The 21,873-nt window shown below is 40.8% G+C and overlaps 1 protein-coding gene across 2 annotated transcripts in view; it reads left to right on the top strand.

Moving 5' to 3' along the window:
- SLC39A11 (solute carrier family 39 member 11) overlaps positions 1-21,873 on the top strand; it is a 4,193,139-nt gene that overhangs the window by 4,013,240 nt on the left and 158,026 nt on the right. The gene's annotated exons all lie outside the window — the stretch shown is intronic.

Below are 21,873 nucleotides of genomic sequence, written 5' to 3' on the forward strand. Positions count from 1 at the left end.
CCTGGCATTACACATGACTGGTAGCCCTTTTTGTTTATATAGAGCCTACCCTGTTCCCTAGGTGGTGCTTTAAGTTCTGTATGTATGCAGTCTATGGCACCCAGTACTTCATGGAAGTCTGCTACATGGTAGAACTCCTTCCTATTTCTGGCCCTCTCCTCAGAACTACAGGGAAAATATATGTGGTCACTGGTGTGTTGAAGCACAGCATTCAGGAATTGGTGGAGGATCTTGAATGCTGATGCCTGTGACACCCCCAGCATGTCCCCTGTTGTTTCTCTGAAAAGTACCTGTAGTTAAGATTCTAAGGACTACACATACCTTTGTCTCCACTGGGATGGGTTCTCCTCAGTTGGCTCTGGCTCTGAATTGAGGATGGCAGAGGCCACAGAGTTGCTGTAGAGTGTCCCTGTACACCATAACATTCAGTTCATTTCGACTCCTTTCTTTGGCTGTATTCCAAAAGTTTTGGAATTCTCAGGAAAAAACAACAAAAAGTCTACATAGATGCTTTATAGCTTGTTGAATAACTCCACTGTGTTGGATTGGTTGATTAGCATGCAATTCAGCTGCTTATGCTGTAATTAGCATGCCCCTGTGTTTACCTTGTTTGCATGGGGTTGTGTGCCTCTACACGACACTTATTGAATCTGAATTTCATTGCTACCATGTAGGATTTATTGAATCCCCCCACTTGTCTTTTTAGGGATGAGGTTGGCAGTCCTTTAAGAAAGATCAGGAGGTGATCAATCATAGAGTTTGTGGGGTAGCTAAGGAAATAATTTAACTGCTAGGGCCTAGTCTAAAATGGAAGATCTTTTGTAGTGTTTGCTCTACTCATAACCATATATATGTATATGTGTTTTGTGTGTGTGTGTGTGTGTGTGTGTGTGTGTGTGTGTGTGTGTGTGTGTGTGTGTATGTGTCAGAAAGTATGAATCAGGGAGGCAGATTGCCTCTATGACAGTTAATAGGCAGCGGCTGCCTCTAGAACTATATTATGACCAAATCCCCGTGAAGAAACACATTTGTTAACATGTAAGACAGAGACGATTGCTTGGAGTTCTCATGAATTTATAAAAAAAAAAAAAAAAAGGTAAAACTGAGAAGCAGCAGCAAGAATTTCAATGTCTGGTGGTTCTTAAGTGGAAAGGAAGTTTCTGCTGTACTTGTCTGATATCTATTGCAAAAGAAAATCTGCTGAGTAAGTATTGCAGCTGGACACAAAACCTGCTGGAATTTATTGAAGTGCAGAGCAGAGAGAGATAAGGTCACCATCAGCAATACTTTTTGCAATGTTTAATGATTAAGGTTCTGTTTAATTTAATTAACGATTTATTCTTAAGCAAAGGTCTGTGTTTCTTTTCAATCTGTATTCTATGATGGCTGAGTGAAGCATATTTTCAGTTCATTTTATTCAAGATATATAAAATTATTTGTGGTAATGCAAACTGTACCCTAACTCCCATGTTTACCGACTGAAGTTTTGGCTTGTTAGATTTGAAATCCTACATTGGTGGCTTCTAGTGGGTTGAACTATAGTTTTCTTTCTATAAACTTTGACTTTCCAGGCTACTTACTCTTCTTCTTCTACTTTTGGCTTTTCCCAGTTAGGGGTCACCACAACGGATCACCTGTCTGCTCATAATTGGCAGTGGAGTTTTATGGTATCGAGTTGCCAGCCCGGCACCCAACCTTCCACAGAAGGCACACTCATGCCTAGGGCCAATTTAGTGTGTCCAATCTACCTACAGCATGTCTTTGGGATGTGGGAGGAAACTGGAGCACCCGGGGGAAACCCACGCGACCACAGGGAGAACATGCAGACTCCGGACAGAAGGCACCCCAGCCGAGGATCGAACCAGAGAACCTCTTGCTGTGAGGTGGTAATGCTAACCGCTGCAACTACCGACTCTGCCTAAGTTTTCTTCCCCGAAGTAAAAGCAAAGGTGTGTGTGTGTGTGTGTGTGTGTGTGTGTGTGTGTGTGTGTGTGTGTGTGTGTGTGTGTGTGATAATCTGTTTTTTTTTCCTGTTTGTGACTTATGTGTACAGAAAGTGTAACTATTGTGCTCTCTTCGAGATAGAAAATATGACCAAGGGTTTGTTGAACAAGCAGGTGTGTGTTATTGTGAAAATAATGCCTGCCCAGGGGTGTTCTGAGGTCCAATGCTGCAGGTCCTGGAGGGCATTATTGTGCTGAGAGAATGGGCTGTTTGTAAAATTGGTGTGTTTTCCTTATATAAAAAATATAGTAATAAAAAAGAAATATTTTTGATGTAAAATAGTTCCTCTGCCTGATGTTTCAAAGTTGCTGTAGAATATGTAAATTGTGTTGGAGGAAGTATTTTACATCCAAAATATATCATTTAAAAAAAAATCTAGATATTTAATTTCTATTTTGGTCCCTTACTCCTAAAATGTAGTTTGTTGCCAGTCATAGAGGATTGAAGTCATTAAATAATGACATACATTTGCTTTTCAGACTTTATTTCCTTCAGAAAATTCATATTAACACAAATCCTGTTATTTAAGCTGCTTTGTAATTTTATAAGAACAACATTTAAAACCTGTTCCTATTTTTGAGCCTGTGTTCCCCTTTATTTCACACTTTATCCAGATTTCTTGAGCTATAAGGTCAAGAGGTATGTAAACCTCTTTACTGCTGCTACCACTAGTCCATCGATCTCACTGTCTGTCTCATAAACACATGCACTTCAGAAAATGCATGCTAATACATATCTTATTATTCAAGCAACTTTGTGATTTTTGTAACAGCAATATTTAAAATATGTTCCTTTTGTGAGCCTTTGTTCCCCCTTTATTGTAGGCATTATCCAGATTCATACCTCTCAACTGTCCAGATTTTTACAGAATGTCCAGATTTTTGTCTCACATTTTTGGTTTGTTTCTCATAAAATTGCTGTTTTCTGGTAAACTTTGGCAAATAATTGAGGATTGAAGTCAGAAAATAATGAAAGACATTTGAGTTTCAGAATTCACACCTTTCAGAAAATTCATGGTAATGCAAAACCTGTTGTTCTATTAACCTTCTAAGTTTGTATGAGCAATATTTAAAAATTGTCCCTATTTTTAGGCATTTGTCCCCCCATTATTTATGGCTTTGTCAAGATTTCTTGCTCTAAGAGGTTGAGAGTTATGCAAGTCTCTTTACAGCTGCTGCTGCTGCCAGAACTCGGTCACCTTTACTCTTCACTTTCTCTCTCTAACTCACACACACCTCGGTTTTATGCACACAAGTATGCATATACTCAGACAGACAGAAACATAAACACACACGCACTTTTTTTCTGTTTCATTTAGTTTTTACACTCGCTAATCAGCAAAAATGCTGCTTAGCGAGTGTAAAATAACTGCTCTGTCAGTCTCACTCTCACCATACCTCTCAAACTCTTGGTGCAAGAAATCTGGACAAAGCCTAAAATAATGGGGGACAAAGCCCAAAAATAGGGACATATTTTAAATATTGCTCTTATAAACTTAAAAAGCTGCTAGGATAATAGATTGTGTGTTGGCATGCATTTTCTGAATGATATAAAGTCTGAAACTCAAATATGTATCACTGTTTATTAACTTCAATTATCATTTATTTGCCAGAGAACCACACATTTTATAACAAACAGACCAAAAATATAAGGCAAAAATCTGGACAGTTGAGAACTATGGCTCTTACTCAGGTACACACACACAGACATAAAACACACCCACAAGTTTTCTTTTTTAATTTTCTTTATATATATATATATATATATATATATATATATATATATATATATATATATACATACATACACACATTACACTTGCTAAACAGCAAAAGCTTGGATTAAAGGGCTTTGAGAGGACAGAACTGGACCTAAGATGTGTGGCCAGAAAACTTCCTGTCACCAAACTGGAAGTCACAGAAAACCTGTATGCCAATAAGTATCAGTTACTGAAACAAGAAATTTTAGCTATGGATTGAGCTGTTCCTGAAGTACAGTTTGCTGAGTTTCATAACGACATTAAGCATGCACAAACCAGTAAGGTCACAAATGTCTGATTCAATACATATTTTGAAACAGTGGTTCAAGCCAAGTATAAATAATGTAAATAAAATTATACAAATCTTGGCTGTAGATAATTTTAAGAAGGCAGTCCCTGGCAGCTTATGATGGTTATCCCAGACTGATCTTAAAACCTTTGAGCAGTTAGTTGATTCAGTAGAACACTTACTGTTAACTGAGACTGCAGATTCCAAGCCAGACCTGCATCTTCCAAGGGCTAACAAGCCTTCACCTAGTATATTACTTTGTATGAAAAAAAGAAATAGTGGCAATGTCACCTTCAGAGTTTGTTTTAAAAGTTCCAGACAAAGACATAATAACTGAAAGAACTACTCTGCCTGTAAAACTGTTAATTCCAACCAACAACCTTTACCTGAAACATGACTATGGCATGCAACATTAGTAAGATTTTAACTTGTAGAAATATACAATCTGCTTTTTGTCACCACATTTTTACTAAATGTATCAAATATAATATTGTGATAGACATAAAAGATATGCAGTAATTATTGGATTCAGGAGCATGATTGCATTACTTTGAATATGTTTGTAAGCATAAAACAACTAGTAAACAGACACTTAAAGAATGCATGTATATAAGGAGGCTAGAGGAAATGCCCTGTAACAGAAGTAGAAACACAGACTGTTTTGGGCAAAGTATTGGATTCAGTAGATCCAGCCCCTAACTTGACACACAGTGTCATAACTGTCCAAGACTTTCCACATTTCAAAAAGCTGCAGAAGAGGGAAAAGGTTTAGCTACATATTTTGCCAGAAATACATAGCCAGAGAAAAGAAAATGGAAAAGATTTAGGGCATGAACCCACAACTTTCTACAATTTCATTCTGTATGGAAGGGTAAAGAAATCTAATACTTATTCTTACCAGAAAACTCCCATGGTTAAAGTAATAAAAGGAAGTCAGCGTACAAACTGACAGAGAAGGAGAGTCTTAACAAAAGGCCCAGTAGTTATAGAGGTTGCTGGAGGTCCTCAGGAAGAAACAGATGAATCTCATACCAAAGTAAAAGGGATGAGAAAATAGGGTCTTGAACGTCTCCCTGTTATACCAAAACAGAGAGACAATCAGAAACAGAATAAGGATAGAGCATGTTAAATAACTTCTAAAAAAAGAAAAAGGGGAAACTTCTGATATCTTCAATGGAAGAATATTATTCCCCAGTGAAAGAAAATTATTTTAATGAGTTCCCTATTGTTGAGGGTAAATTAGATGAAGGGGTAAAGCTTGTTCCTATATTTAGATACAAGGTCAAAGCCTCTACCTCTTGTCAGATTACTGATGGGAATCCTGCTGATCTGCAGATAAGCCATGTCAATTTCAAGAAGGCTGAGTGGGAAGATAGTACATCATGCAGAGATATAGAAAGTTTAGCCAGAGCAGATAGGGAAATGAGGGAACATAACAGCCCTAACTCATAACCTTACATTGAACTATGAAATGACCTGCTGCATGAGGTAGCAAAATAATAGGTACAGAGCTGATTATTATTCCCAAAACCTTGTAGGACACTTGTAATGAAGGTAGCACATAGATCTGAGGTGATTACTTAGAGATGGATAAGACCAAAGCCAGGAGCTTATCTAGATTTTACTGGCCTGGTGTTATGTAGGACTTATGAAACTTTTGAGCAGTTTGCCCACAATGTGAAAGAACACCACCCAGCACAAGTTTCAAGAAGCCTTTGATACCTTTGTCCATCATGGATGTCCCATTTAATGAATAGCACCGGACATTGTGAGTTCACTTGTGAAACTGAGTAGGGGTTATTAGTCTATACTGAAACTTATTGATTATACTCAAAAATGTCATGAGGCAGTACCCCTATTAAGTGTCAGTGCAAAGTCCACTCCAGAATAACTAGTGCCGCTTTTTCCTAGGAGAGGAATTTCCCAAGAAATTCTTACTAATGAACACACTACTGTCTCATCCATAGTAATGCATGAACTTTGTCAATTTGTTAAAGTAAAAAAGCACTACCGCTCTCAAACAGTTCAGGTCACACTTTAAAAAAGCTTTAACGTCTGTATTTCAGAAGGTTATAGAGGTGGATAGAGAAACTGGGACCAACTGCTTCCAATATCTTCTCTTGGCTGTAAGAGAAGTATCCTAAGCCTCAACTGGATTTGCACTGAACTGCTGTACAGCAGACATTGCCAAAGTGTGCTATATATATAGTAAGAGTGATACAGTAAGTAGTAAAATGACTTATGGAAAGAGCAAGGCAGTACAGTGCAGAATGAATAAAAGAAATGCCCATCTCAGGGAATTCAAACAAGGAGATAAATTACTTGTGCTACTACCAACCACTCTTTCCTCATTAGGCCAGTCATCGAGTACAATGCCCCATTTGGCATGTGCCTCACTAGACATCAGCAACAACTGGAGAGGCTGTGGAAGTGCCTCACGGAGTGGATCCTAAGCCTTGGACACTTGTCCTATATGGGCAAACTAAAAAAACTCCAACTATTCTATGTCACCTATCGCCTACTTAGAGGTGATCTCTGCTTGTCTTACAGGGCCATGTCTGACCCAGCTCTGTTAGAAATGCTACATCTAAGGAGGTCCCAATCCTTCCACACCACATGCTCCAGAGACCTCAACCTCATTACCACAATCAACAGAACGTACTGGAGGGACAGGTTCATAACCCAGAGACAGCCCCTGCTATGGAATAGACTTTGCATACATGTCAAACAGAGCACCTCAATGGCCCTCTTCAAGAGAAATCTTGATGAGTGGATGGGAAATAGAATCATGTTAGTGGCTCTACTTGGCAGAGGCACTGGAAACTAAGGTCGGGTGACATGATGCCATGGTAATCCTATGGGCTAGGCTTGTAAAGGCTCCAGGGCCATTAACCTAGTACACACCTATGAACCTATGAAAACAAACTCCATGCAAAGAGGGAAGGACCATTTGAAACTGTACAAGAAGTTAGGGAAGTGAATTATAGGAGAAGAAAAATGATGTTAGTGGGTGGGAGCAAGAACAGTTATACCCCAAAAATGTTTTGAATCTGCCAAGGTTCTGCTCTAATATCCTCATTTATATGCTTCAAAACCATAAATTTAAAATTATGATCAGAGTATTCACCAATATGTTGTGCTAGAGCATTAGTTAGGTCTTTTTTGGAAATGGCATATGTGTGTTCGTAAATACGCTGTTTTAACTTTCGCTCCGTTTTACCAATGTAGAAAGCTGCACATTTTTGGCAGTTTGCAACATAAACAACTGATTTGGTATCACAATTAAAATTCCCAATAATTTTGTAAATCCTGTCATTTATGGTAACATTAGCACCAACATTGATAAAACTGCATTGGCGACAAGCAAGAGCAGGACCTTGGCAGATACTGTTAGAAAATGAAGAACTTTTCTGGCAGATTAGAACTGCAGCACATTTATTTCCTGGTCTTAATGAATACACATCTATTCATTGTGTGTTAAAACATATAGCACTAAGAAGATAGTGATATGAAAAATTACTTATTTTAGTTTAAAACTTATATATTTAAGTAGGGCTGTTATGGTTGTGCTTGTATATATACATATATTTTTATATTTATATAATGGTTTTGTATTGCTTTTTATAGTTCATTTTTATAGGAAAAGATTTTTATAGATGTTATGTTGCTTTAAACATGAAATTGCAATTTAGTCCATTATTATGTTATTAGGCTAAAGTATATATAGCCTTGATTCTTAAATGGAATTTGTCTGAAGAAGGAAAGCTATTTGGTTTTCCGAAAGCGCTTACAATAAATTTGGTTAAGTAGTTGAAGCAGTTTTGGTGCTTGCTCCTTCGCTTTTTGTGTTTTCAGCAGTATGGTTCTTTACCAAAAAAAAAAAAAAAAAAAAAAAAAAACTTTTTAAGGATACTATGTGAATTTTGATTGGTCATATCCTGATTATTTTTAGCTGGCTGCAACTGCTCTTGTAGTTAAGTCGATTGTGTTGTTTTGATCTTGTGACCTTATTTACAATATCCAAATGCAACAGTTTCATTTGTATATATAATCCTGATGAAGTCCATTGCAGCTTTTATGTTGAAGGATGAAAATGCTTAATTTTCATCTGTTGTTATTAAACTAGTTAAACCTGTTTCTTTGGAGTTACGTTGGTTATTTTGGATCTTAGTTCTGAATTATACCAGCACATATTGCTGGAAAGCACTTGTATTAGTTGCAGTATGGTAGTTTTAGTCTGATCCTTGATTCAAAGGAATCTGGAGCATGTTCATAAAGCAGGGTCAAACGGAGTCCAGAGCAGCTGACTCTCAGATAGGAGTCTTTCAGTGAATTCATTTGTGTCAGTTAAAGTCCTGTTACTTGAAACTTAAGGCTACTTGATAAGTGAAAGTTGGTGGTAAAGGATATTTTTATATATGACTTTGGATTGCCAGACAGAAAGGTATCGCCAAAAGACTTTTGTTCCACCAGCGGAAGTCCTGGTGAAAGAGACATTGAACTGTTGCATGTGGTTTTAGTAAAGACTTATTCACCTGAGTGCTGTTTAACTACAAGATGCACTTAGGAGCTGTCAGCCTAAAATCTATGTTTGCACCTTGACCTAAGCATTGCTGCTGAAGAGGCAAGGTAATTGACTTGTTTCTGGTTGTGAAGTCTGAACTATCACATATTTGTTCTGAGTTTTCTCCTGTCACTACATTTTCCTGTTTTGGCAAACTTAAGAATTTTTTTTCTATTTTAGTGAGTAAAACCACATTTTTTAAATGAAAATGTAACTGTAATGTGACAACTGCCTGGTGTATGAAGTGTTAAGGTTGTTTCATTTTAATTTTGTGATATAGCTTAAGCAGTATTTCTTACCCTGTATAGATAAGGACGTAACTGAAAATAATGATTTACAGAGGGTTCCCACCTGTACGGTTGCATTGTAGCATTCTGTGGTGTCTCATTTATTTGATTAGAAGGACCATTGTTGGCCTTTGAATGTTTAGATCAATCCACAACTTGGCTATTGTTTTGGGGATTGGGAATGGATGACAAGAAACAAAACGAGAAACAATACCATCTTATTGCTCTTTGTAAAGCTACTATCTAAAGAAACCAATTAAAATGAAGACAAGAAATATGGACATATTACTGTCATAGGTTCTTAGGTTTGTATTAGGCTATCGACCACCTTTATAAGCCTAGCCATGCAGCCCAACAAAGTTCTGTCCTCGAGTACATTGGATGCCTCTATGGTGGGAATATGTTAGTAATGAGGTAGTTAAGAGTTGTGTGTGTTTGTGGGGGGGGGGGGTATGTCAGTTTGGGATTAGATAACTTAATTTCAATCTCTGTCCTTCACATACATGGGGGTCAGACTGGGGAGAATTTACGATTTCCCACATGGGGCTGCATATGGACTACAGTGGGCTGATTTGCTTATATATAAGTGTTATATAGAAAATCACTAAATTGCATTACACAGTAATGCAGTATAGATGTAGTGTAACAAACACTTTACTGCAGGGCAGTTGGAAGATTTTTTCCCATAAGTTTTTAGTAACTGAATATATGAAGATAGGTGTGAAACACATGTATGTTTCTAAGACTTCATAGAATTTAGTATACCATACAGAGGAGGTTTGACAGTATAATAAGCTACATTAGCAGTTTTTTTCTGTGTAATCCAGTGGGTGCAAATGGAGAATAAGCATGCAATGATGGCTGCGTTGGACATAAATAACTTTATGTCCTCATAGATCAAACTGAAATCATCTCAAGACTTGTGAATTATTTGGCATGCAAGGCTGAGTTTGTCAATTAACTGTCTATGTATTCTTTAAAAGTAAGATAATTCCTCAGTAGGAGAAAAACGGTTTATTTCCAGGGCTGGGTTCCTGATACTATGGCGTAATTATTGACATATGGTATTAGACTGGCTGAACTAATATTTACACCATTTGTAGTCAGCATGTTTAATACAGGCTGAAGTCGGTCTGGATACTCCATAGTTTTAATTTACAAAGGGGTTAGGGCCAGAGTGATAATGCCTCAGTGTGATATCAAGTGACTTATTACTGTGTTTGTAAATCTAACTGACGCTTTAAGTTTACTTTTGTAAGGAATACATATATCTGAATATAAAAGCACATTAGTCAATACATTTATGGGCAACAGTAAATTCATTGTCATATTAAGATAACTGTTTAATTTTAATTAGAATACATGATCACTTTGGTAGACATGTTTTGCATTTTTAGAACGTTATCCTTTTGTTTGCCAAATACCTGACATCTAAGGCATATCTTGTGCACCAGCACTCATTTTCCTTCTGTTTCAGCTATATTGTGCTTAGAAGTGAGACTTAAAGGCTTTCCTTGTACCATCTCTTATTCTAATGTAGTAATGTTGAACAGGCATATTCTAGTACAGTCCTGCCCATATTGCCCACCAAATCCTAAACTATTATTGTAGATGAATATTTTAGTAATAATGCAAAATGTATGTATTAGTGGTCCAACTGTTTAAGTGGTCAGGCTCTTTATGATTACACAGCCTACAGCTATTCCTCTATAATGCATTTTTCAGCATTACCCGCTGTAATCACCAAGGTAACAACAGTGCCATGATGTCTAGAATCTCCAGTTCTTGCCCATTTAAAGGAATCTTCTGAGGTGCTTAGACAGCGTTCTCAGCTGTTGCCTTCATAGTGTAGATGGATAAAGCTTTGACTATGGTAGAGATGGCCTGGGATCAGCCAGGCAAGCATGGGACAAGCTGATGAGGGAAAGTGGTAGCTGACAAACAACGATGGCTTGTCCATCCTTGATGTAGGGGGATGGCCCAGGCACCTACTTGAAAGAAAGAAAGGAGGGAGAAAGAAATGGGTGGGAGTGAGAGGTACATGGGATGCAATGTATGGGGTAGAGGTGTGTGTGTGTGTGTGTGTGTGTGTGTGTGTGTGTGTGTGTGTGTGTGTGTGTGTGTGTGGCTGTGTGTCTGTGTGTGTCTTTGCAATGCCATGTCTGCATTGTAATGCTTATTGGAGGTGGGGGTCGGGGAATTCATAGCAGCCTTCTGATCTTCCAGGTACGTCTGCCACCAAGGGAGGGAGGGATTAGGGCTAAAAATGTAAAAATCAACAGTTACTAGCTATTGCTCCTTTGACAGGGAATAAACAAGTGTAGTAAAAATGGGTTTGAGGAGAGTAACTTGCTGGATAACAAACTGTCTCACAAATAGAATCTAATAAATTAGGATGTGTGGCTCTACCTCATCCAAAAACTGTTACTCATCACTACATACCACCCCACCTCACCCACCACCACACCCACTTCTTCTACACTCTGCTTCTCAACTATCTTGCATCTCATGCTCTCACCTTGCCTCATGCCATACTATTAACCACAGTCCTATTATCCTCTCCTACATCCTACATGCCTTCTGCTATCAAACTCTTCTTCTCTACTTTTCCTCCTTCACACCACTCTATCTCTATCTTACACTTCCCTCTTATTAAGAATATACCATGCTTAGCCTACCTTCCCTCTCCCAAAAACACACCACCATATATCATCCTCACACTATTCAAAATTACTCTATAATACACTACCAACCCTCCTCCCCTTTCAAAAACATCCACCACTAAACTAAAAAAAACCAATATATTCAAAAATCTCCCACAAACACTATTCCCACAAACACTATTATCCCAACCCAATTATTATTAACCCAATGGTGACATCCACCCCTCTCAAACTCCAACTACTCCCAAACTTTCACCTTTCTCCCTGAAACCTCTGCATCTTATTTCACCTCACACTAGCATCAACAACAAAATTTGTTTCTATCAATTTAACATTCATTGTCTGCTTCCATTCACCTTTTTCTCGCCCTTGACTTTTCTGCTAATTTACCCTACCAAAGACCCTTATTTACTCCCCTAGCACCTAAGAACCTTCTACAACGACCTCTTCCCCAAATTATACAAATAATAACTCCCGCCTACAATCCTGCCCCCTATCCTACTCCCATCCAGCCAACTTGCCCAACCCTCCTCCTCCCTACCTAAAGCCTGCTCCCCTCTAATTAAATATATCATATATATCATATATCATATAATCCTATATCCAACAACATCAACACACTAGAAAACCAATCACATCTGGTTCTCAGATAACTTTCCACAAGATCCATAATCTAACCATTAACTCTATACCAACTCCTCCCTTCAACAACCCTCAAAACAATTCATCTCCTTAACCTTTTTAACTTTCATCTCAAAATTAACAATCATCAAATATACCACAAACCAGAAACAAACAAACCAAAACAAACTAAAACACAAATACAACAAAACCTATCAACCAACAACAACCCTGACAACAAAACAGGAACTCCTGACAATATCAGCGACCATCTCCTGAACAACCCAAATCTAACACCATAATACAACAATAAAAAACACATAAACCTTAAAACCACTCAATCAAAAATCACCTCATCAAAGATAACTTTTCAAAATGAACTCAAATATATATATAATCAACACCACCAAATACCTCAAACCCACCCTATAACCCCTAATTCATCCCCCTTACTACAAATCCCAAACCCCTGCCCACACTACTAAAAACTACTAAGCAAAAGCAGCCAAAAATCAGAAAAAAAACTAACAAAATAAATAATGGAACAAAATAAAATCCACAACCAAAAAACTCAAAAACCCAACAAAAACAAGAAATCAAAAAAACTTGAAAATAAACAAAAAAAAAAAAAATAAAAACTAACATCAACAACACAACAAAACCCAAAACCAAAACCCCCAAAAAACCACCAAAAAAACAATTTAGGATCCAACATACCAAAACCACCCCCCAGCCTACAAAAGCCAACCCCCAACTAGCCATCTCAAGCCCACACTTTCATTCTCTCCAACTCTCCACCAAGACCCACCTCTCAAACACCTTCCTCCTCCCTCCAAAAAACCCCAAACCCCAGCACCCCCAAGCTAAAGTTTAAAACAGCACCCCATAACCTATATACCTAATTAACCTACAAGCTACAAAGCTTACACTATTAAAAACTAATTACCAAACAACTAGCTTCTAAAACTTAGCTAATCAACAAGCTCTACCCAGTCTCCATCTTAATAAGATCTTTAAATATCTTCCATAAAAAAAATAACCTTGAATCCCTCCATAAATATCATCCCTAAAATTTCCCATATCTCTCCTCCACTCCAAAATTTTCTCTATATTAACTCTCTCTCCACTATCCAAAATTTTGGAAGCGCTGCATGCCCAATAATCTCCACAGCATCTCTTGAATAACAACTTCACATCTATACACAAACAAACCACAGTGCTTACCATCTCACTCTTTTTCACTAACACATAAAAAATACTAACCCTTCTTCAACAACACCCTAAACAACTGTGTAACCTCAAAGACATTTCTTCTCCCTTCAAAAGATCAATTCACCCTCAACTTCTCCGATCTCTTCCACACTTGACTCACTCTCACACATCACTTTTGATTTTCCTCACACCTGAATCACAAACAGTGGTTTCTTTTGATTCATTGGGATAGCCATCAATCCTCCAGACTAGATAGCCCACGTCCCCTACAATCTAGGTCCCACAAGGTCTCTCTATATTCATAAATAACATCCACAATTTACTTTCCACCTACACACTCCACTTCCCACTGCTATCCACTCTGCTCATGTGCTTCTGCTCACTCTCATCTGACTCTGCTCACACTCAGTAGAACTAGACAGTTCCTCCTCTACACAATTGGTTTCACAAAAGCAGAAAAACCAAAAAAAACTTCTGTACCCAAAACAAACAAAAACTTAAATTTCACCAATCTTTTTTTTCCTCCAATCCCCACTTTCCATTATCATTCATCAAGCCTCATTCATCAAGCAAATCCACACATAGACCAATAGACAAACAGCAGACAATTGACTCAACTTGATTTAACTATCAAGACAGTAAATAAAAAGATAGAGCCAAAGAAGAAACTAAGCTCAGACCTTTCTTCTTTCTACATTCTTCTCTTCTTGCCCCTGCCCTTACTCCATCTCCAACTCACACTTCTCCTCATACCTTTTCTCTTTTTTCTCTTTCTTACCTTTACTTTTTTATTTTACCCTACCACAGTATTTATTTCAGATTTACAATATTCCATCATCACTGTCTTAATCACTGCTCTAAAAGAAACTCAACTGGCTAGAACAAACAAAAACTTCCAAACCTAATCACTTTGCAGCAATTTTTAATCCATTATTTACACAACATTACCACAAAAAACACCAACCCTACCTTAAAACTAAAAAATCCTACTTCACTTCTTGTTTCACTTTGTTCAACCAAGTAACTACATCTCATAATCAAAATAAAATCTCCTCTATTTGCAAACGCTTATCGGATCATATTGGAATATACTTCCCACACTGAACTGACCCTAGCCTCATGTCTCCCTTTTTTCAAAACAAATTAGAATTCATTTGCAAGATCACTGATCATGCCATGCTTCAATCCCTGACTGCTGATGACTGACTACCTCTCTTAGTAGTTAACTCTGTATTAATAATGTATATTAATTTTTGCTTTGTTTTTTTTTTTTTTTGTTTTTTTTTTTTTTTTTTTTTATTTTTAAAAAATGTAAAGTAATAGTTTCCTCCTCCTCCTCCCTCCTCAAAAAAATATAAAAATATACCACTCAAAGCCTGGTATACTGTATACTATATATATTTTTTTTTTTTATTTTTTTTTCATTTTTTTTTTGTTTTTTTTTTTGATTTGATTATTATTTATTTAGTGGTATCTTTTTTAATGTAAAGTTATATATTTATAGTGGAGCTTTTCCTCCTCCTCTCTCTGCTGTAAATGGACATGTATCCAGCCAGACTAGCCCGGTTAACAAATGTAAAATAAATGTAAAATAAATAAATAAATAATAAAAGCTCTTTCACTAACTATGTACCGTAGGGTTCAGGCCTTGGACCACTTCTTTTTGGCATTTACTTCTCAGATGTCAAAGCAAATGTTAAGGGTTTTTGGCTGACTGAGTTTGTAGACAACTGCAAACTTGGCACCATCATAAACTCCCCAGAAGACACCAAAATCTTCTAACAGGGCCTTTCCCAAACAAATTGCTGGTGTCAAACCCACAGACCAGTACTAAATGCCAAGAAATGTATAGTTGCATTCTTTAGCAGGTTTGGAGTCCAGGTCCAGGGATAAAATCATTCCACTATACTCGGCTCTCACCAGGCTGATTGCTGAATGTAATGCTCAGTTGGTATTTACCTCTCCAAACACTTGTCACAGCTGGAGCAACCACAGCACATCATCATTAAAAGCAAAAAATCAAGGGCCTAAGTCAGAAAAACTGTGCAGACTGTCTTATTCTTCTACTAGGTGTAATCATTTATTTCAGACGTTTTTGTTCCCCCTACCTATTGATTGCCTGATCAATTTTTATGGTTATGCCAAATTATTTACCACTATAGGGGTGAGAGTTCAACCAGCATGGCCATTATCCTGGCAGCTAAAAGCATTTTCATCTATAGGTCCTAGACTTTCTTCTGTTCACATGCCCAGGTAGTGCTGTAAAAGCATATGTGCAGTGGGTACAGCATGGTGATGTGACTCACTTCTGTAGGTGACATACCCTCTCAAACAGTTCTGCTCCCCATATAAATGGCTCTGGGACACACAGCTCCTTCCTACCAAGGATAGATTAGCATCCAGTGCCTCATCATTCCTGTTGCCCTTTGGTTAACTCATGCAGTGCCCAGGCTATTAGCTGTAAAGGAGAGAAGTAGGCTGTAATCAGGGCTCTGTCTGTGGATGCCTTGTTGGAGCTAGCAGTCACATGATGGAGTTAGCCCCTTTCCATGTTTTCAGAGAACATTTCTGAGTTAAACATTTGTATCCTGCAAGAAAGAAAGAAAGAATGAAAAGCAGATAATATTGTCAAATGTTAATAGAAACATATTTTTTGAATTTTGAGTCACATAACAGAAAACTGAGATACTTATGTCACGTTCCTTTATTGAAAAGAAAACATATAATTATGCAACCATCTCATTTTTGATAAAAAGGGAAAATAAGTCATTTGCACACTTTGCAAGTGTGATGCTTTCTGGAGAATATCATGCCTGAGTATGAAGTGTTGAACCCTTGACATCTGAAAAGGTTGTAACATTTTAATAGAATATCACATATAACATTAAAAAATGCGAAATAACAAACAAATTGTGTGTACTTCAGGGAAGAGCTAATGATATTCACTAATTTTCTGTAATCCTTTATGTAATTTTACTATCCAGAATTTGACTTTCCATATAAGGTTGCATTACAGAGGCATTCAGTATTGTGCATTAACAAAGGGTTAAAACAGAAGTCACATCTGTGTAAAGCATGTCAGTCTTTAAACGCAATTTAAATTTAGTAGTTCTTTCTTCTCCATCCCCCATAGACATTTTATTCTTTTGTACCAGATTGCGTGAGAGGCTATTGTAAAGTAGGCAGCCCTTGCGTGCTAAGCTGACTGTTTAACAGGTAGGGCAGGTATGGGGAAGTGCTGAGAGCCCTGTGGTTACCAAAGAACACCTTCCACCTGCAGACTGATCAAACGTCCCGACAGGCAGGCAAAGTGAGAAGCTATGATGTAACTGTGAGCCCAATACAATTGGCCTTTTCATAGCAGAGTGATAACAATCAAAACAGTGTGTAAGGACCTGCCACGCAAGTCTCTGCAAGGGGGAAGCACACTTGCTCATTCAGCACTGTAGAAAACTGCAAGCTGTAGCCAAGAGGGAGCTCTTACAGGCATTTATAACTTGCTTTTAAGTCTGAGATTGATCACACACAGTCTGTAGAGCTTCAAAGAAGGCCCAGAGAGTATTACTGCTGTTTGTATGGGAGCGTTACCATTATATATATTTTGTTTCTTAGACATTTACATTTTTTTTGCCTGCTTAATACATTTTCATGGCTTAAGGTTTGATGGTGTAAAGTATGGGGTTCATGTGTGAAGTTGTTTCACTATAAATAAATAATATTACATTATGTAATGTGTACTTTGGTTTCTGTTTTGAGTATTTATTGCTTTCGTATATAAAGGTAATAAAGATAAATAAAAAACAGCCCTTACCTAGAAAATGCACATTCCTTATTTGTACACTGCAGATTTTATAAAATATAAGCTGTATATATGGAGTATTATAAATTGTGTAGTAAAAGTTTAACCCGCCCAGCATTTAAGTAATAACCTCATTTCACTGAACAGCTGCCACCAAGGTGGAGGTTCATTGGAAACATCTGCTGTGATCTGGCCACCTGTATTCCTCCCAAGGACACGAAAAGTACACAGAGTGCCTATCTAACACCATAAGACAAGATTCTTTGTTTTGCAAAGGTATAAAGAATTTTTGCAAGTTTGCTGAGAAATGTGCTATGTAAATAATTTCCAAGTGAGCCAAAAACTGAAACAGGAAGCATTTCAGCTTAACTAAAGAAGACATTACTACTCATTAGTATATTACACAATTTGTGATGTAAAGACAGCAAAATATGCTTAAAAGCAAGGATGTGTGCTACAGTTACAGACAAGGTGGTGATGTTGTGTAATAATAAAATTTCTTCTGCCTCATTTTTTGTGTGTGTGTGTGTGTGTATTTTACAGCACACTACAAACCATAACTGGAAGTGAAATACTATAGCAATAACCCACGCCTGGGTGTGGGTAATGCTAAAATCTGAAGTAGGATATTCATTTGTCTGCAACCTGTGGGTTATGGATCCGATATCGGATCCGAACCGGCATGGTTTTCCAGCTATGGATCCAAGCTCTCAGCTCCTCCCTCACCCATAATGCCCTGCTCTACCCTCATGACCCCAGATCTCGCTTTGCAGCTGGTGACTGGATTTGTATTCATAGCTCTCAGCTAAGTGGTTATTTCTTACCTGTTAAAACAGAAAATTTAAAGTTTTTTGTGTATTTCTGTGTGAAAGTTTAGGTTTCCCTCTTTGATAGTTTTATTTTGAGTTAAATTAAGTAATTTTTTTCCCTCCCTCGCTGTTAGTAGAGTGTGTGTGTTGGGCCTGTGTGTCTATATTTGTTTAAGTTACTTTTAGTAGCTTTATAGATTTGAATGGCTGATCAGCCCAAATCTATTTTCTCAAATGCCCGAGTGTGGCCATAAGCTCTCACCGCTGATGGCCACACTCGTGTGTTAGTGTCTGGGGTTGAACACCTCACATCTGGTTGCTCCATTTGTGCAGGGTTCAACCCCAGGGCACTGAGGGAGCGGAGGTCCAAGCTTGTCTTGGCGGGTCTTTACCGCCAGACTCGGCTCCGCCTCCGCTCCTTCGGGAACAACTGTGGCTACGGTTGTTCCCCTGTGGCACCCCTCCTGCTCCTGGGACTCAACCTCCCGCTTCTGGAGAGGAGAGGGATGCTAGAAAAGGACGGAGGGAGAAGCACCAAGCGGGCCGAGACCTCTGTTTCGCCCCGCCAGCCAAGCGGCTTCTCCCCGGCTCCTGTCGGCTCGGTCTCCTCCTTCTCGGCTCCGGTCCCTGTGTGCTTTTCACCGGGTCCTGAGGAGGAGGAGACCCGATCTCCGTCGAGGCTATCGAGGAGGCACTCCAGGCCTACCTCGGTAGCCTCGTCGAGATCTACATATAGCCTTTCTGATGCTGATCTGGACCGGATGATGAGAAGGTTCATCCAGGCCCAGATGCAGATGGGAGTGCTCTTGCCTCCCCTCTGGGAGCTCAACACCCTTTGTTAAGCCTATTGCTCCTTCTCCGACCCGCTATCCGGGTTGAGCAGCTGGAGCCGAGCAGCTCGGAGCCGGGGTGGGTCGGCGCCAATAGTACTTGGTACCGGATCCGACCCTGCCTCGAGTGCGCCGGATCCGACCTCTCGGAGCCTGGATCTGAGCCTCGGATCCGGGGATCAGTGCTCGCGCGCGTCTGTGTCGGAGCGCACTGTCCTTCGGATCCGGAAGCGCGCCGGCTCCGTCCACTCTTCGGATCCGAGGGGGAGCCGATTGTCGGATCCTTTGGTCGAGGTCGGCTCCCCTTCGGCTTTTGATGTAGTGGAGAGGGCTCTGTTGAGGGTCTCCGGACCCCGGCACTTGTTCGGCTCCGTCCCGCTCCTCTGCACTGGGCCAGGCTTCCACCATCCGGCCCCTGGGACAGCCCGCTTCTGTGCCCCAAGTTGCTCCTATGGAGCAAATTGCTGCTGCGAGGACTCCTCTGACAGCCCCCAGAGGAGGTCCCTCGCAAGCATAATGCAAAAGGAGGCACATTGACTCCCGAGTCTCTCACAGAAGACACGGACTTGGAGGAAGGGGAAGGCTCCCCACGGTCACCCGAGGATGTCTCCTTTGGAGACATCATGGAAATGTCTGCATAAGGGGGTGGTCTGCCCCAAGTCTTCCTCGGACGAGTCCGTGTTCTTGGAGGCATTTGAAACGGGCCCGTCTACCTCTTGGGTGTCCCCCCCTGCCGACCCCCTGGTGGACCTTATTACCACCAGGGCGTGGAAGGAACCGGACACCGTGGAGCCAATTCCCAAGAGACCGGATAGGATCCTTAGTCCGCCATCCGACCGGGCCCATTGGAGTAAGGGGCCTCCGGTAGATGCCATGTTGACGGCAGCGGCCACAAAGAGGGAACTGGCTCAGGAGAGTCCCTCAGTCCACCCACCGAGCAAGGAGTCTCGGATGATGGACCGCTTGGGGAAGCGGATGTTTAGTTCGGCGACCTTCTCGGTAAGGGCGCTGAACTATTTGGCACATGTCATTAGGATGCAGCGAGATCTTATTAAAGAATACGCTGCATCCCCCCCGAGTCCATTTCGGAGGAGGACAGAGTTCTGCACTCCACCCGTATGGCCACTCTTAGGTCAGTTACAAATACTTCTATGTGGCTACTCTCCCATGCAACGGAAGGCGCTAGAGCTGCGGGACAGGACTGGTCACTAGACGCCAGGCCTGGCTCCGCACTGCGATTTTTCTGAGCCCTTCAAAGCGCCGCTTGCGAACGCCTTTGATGGTTCTGCTCTGTTTGGCAAGACCGTTGAGGCGTTGACCCAGAGCGAAAAGGACGGAAGACGCTGTCTGCCGTCGCTATCCGCTTCTCTCCACCCCAGAGGCCCTATTCTAGGAACCAAAAGGGTCAGAAGAAGATGTGGTTCGAAGTCGCAGCAGTCCCAGCCTGCTCCGGACAACCAGTCCTTCCGTGGCAGAGGAGGACAGGGAGGACACCGCCCTAGAGGCAGAGGGGCTCCCAGAAACTTCGGGTCCAGGGAACCTTTCTCTGAACGGCCCGCGCAGCAACCCTGAGGGGTTGCCCGACTGCTCTACTCTGGAGGCAGTCGGGGACGTTGGGCACCTAGCGGCATGGGAGTCCATAACATCGGACCGCTGGGTTCTCCAAATCATATCCAGAGGATATCGCATTCCTTTCCTTTACCTTCCAAAGTTGAAGTCCCTCCCAGACGTCCCACCCGGTCAACAGGAGGCCGCTTTGGCAGAAATTGGCCTTCTGCTAAAGAAAAGAGCCATCCAGCCCGTTCCCCCAGACCAGATCGGATCAGGGTTCTACTCCAGATTCTTTTTAGTGCCAAAAAAGACGGGGGAACTAAGACCAATCCTAGACCTCTCTCTCTTGAATCTGGCAGTCCCCAAAGAAAAATTCCGAATGGTCACTCTGCAATCTATTCTCCCCCTTCTGGGAGAAAATCACTGGATGTGCTCGATAGACCTCAAGGACGCGTACTACCACATCCTGATGGACAGGCGCTCCAGGAGATTTCTCCGCTCGGCTGGGAGCCAGTCACTACCAGTTCGGGTCCTTCCCTTTGGTCTCACCACAGCCCCCAGGGTGTTCACCAAAGTATTAGCAGTGGTAGCGGCCCACCTGAGGCTTCAGGGGTGCAGGTCTTTCCCTACCTGGACGACTGGCTTCTTACCGCCCCAACAAGGCATCTACTTCTATTGGCGAGACTCCTTTCTCCATCTTGCTCCCTTTCTGGGCATCACAATAAATACAAAGAAATCCAACCTGGCCCACACAGCTCTTAGATTTTATAGGGGCCAGGCTAGGCACAAGGAGTTTACGAGCCTTCCTCACTGCGGCCAGTGTTCTAAATCTGCAGCTCCAGGTGCGGGCCATTCTCCATTCAAGTTCTGTTCCGCGGAGTTGGTCCTGAGGGCTCTAGGGTCCATGGCATCGGCTATAGCACTTCTTCCTCTTGCCAGGCACAATATGCGCATTCTACAGTGGACGCTCTTAGTACATTGGTCATACCTTGCTCTCCCATGCATCATCCCATAGCGATCAGCAAGGCTTGCAAGCGGTCCCTCTTGTGGTGGCTCCACTCCCGGATCTCCACAAAGGCCGCCCATTTTGTGCTTCTCCCCTCTCGCCACGGTGACCACGGACGCCTCCGCCTCGGGTGGGGGCACTTTGGCCGGACCGCCCAAGGCACGTGGAACGATTCAGAGACCTTACTGCATATCAATGTTCTAGAGATGAGAGCAGTGCTCTTAGCGTTGCTAGCACTTCAGGACTTTCTTCCCTTGGGAACAATTGCATTCAATCGACAACATGTCTGTTGTCTGGTACATCAACAAGCAAGGGGAACAAGGTCTTACCCTCTTTGTCGAGAAGCCATGAGAGTTTGGGAATGGGCAATCTCCACCAATCGCTTAATAGCAACGCACATTCGGTCGGTCCAACATCCTAGCGGACAAGCTCAGTCGCACCATTCTGACCCCTTACGAGTGGTCTCTCAATTGTCAAGT

This window comes from Protopterus annectens, chromosome 10.part0 (assembly GCF_019279795.1).
Source record: "Protopterus annectens isolate FY-2018-M chromosome 10.part0, PAN1.0, whole genome shotgun sequence".
Lineage (NCBI taxonomy): Eukaryota > Metazoa > Chordata > Ceratodontiformes > Protopteridae > Protopterus > Protopterus annectens.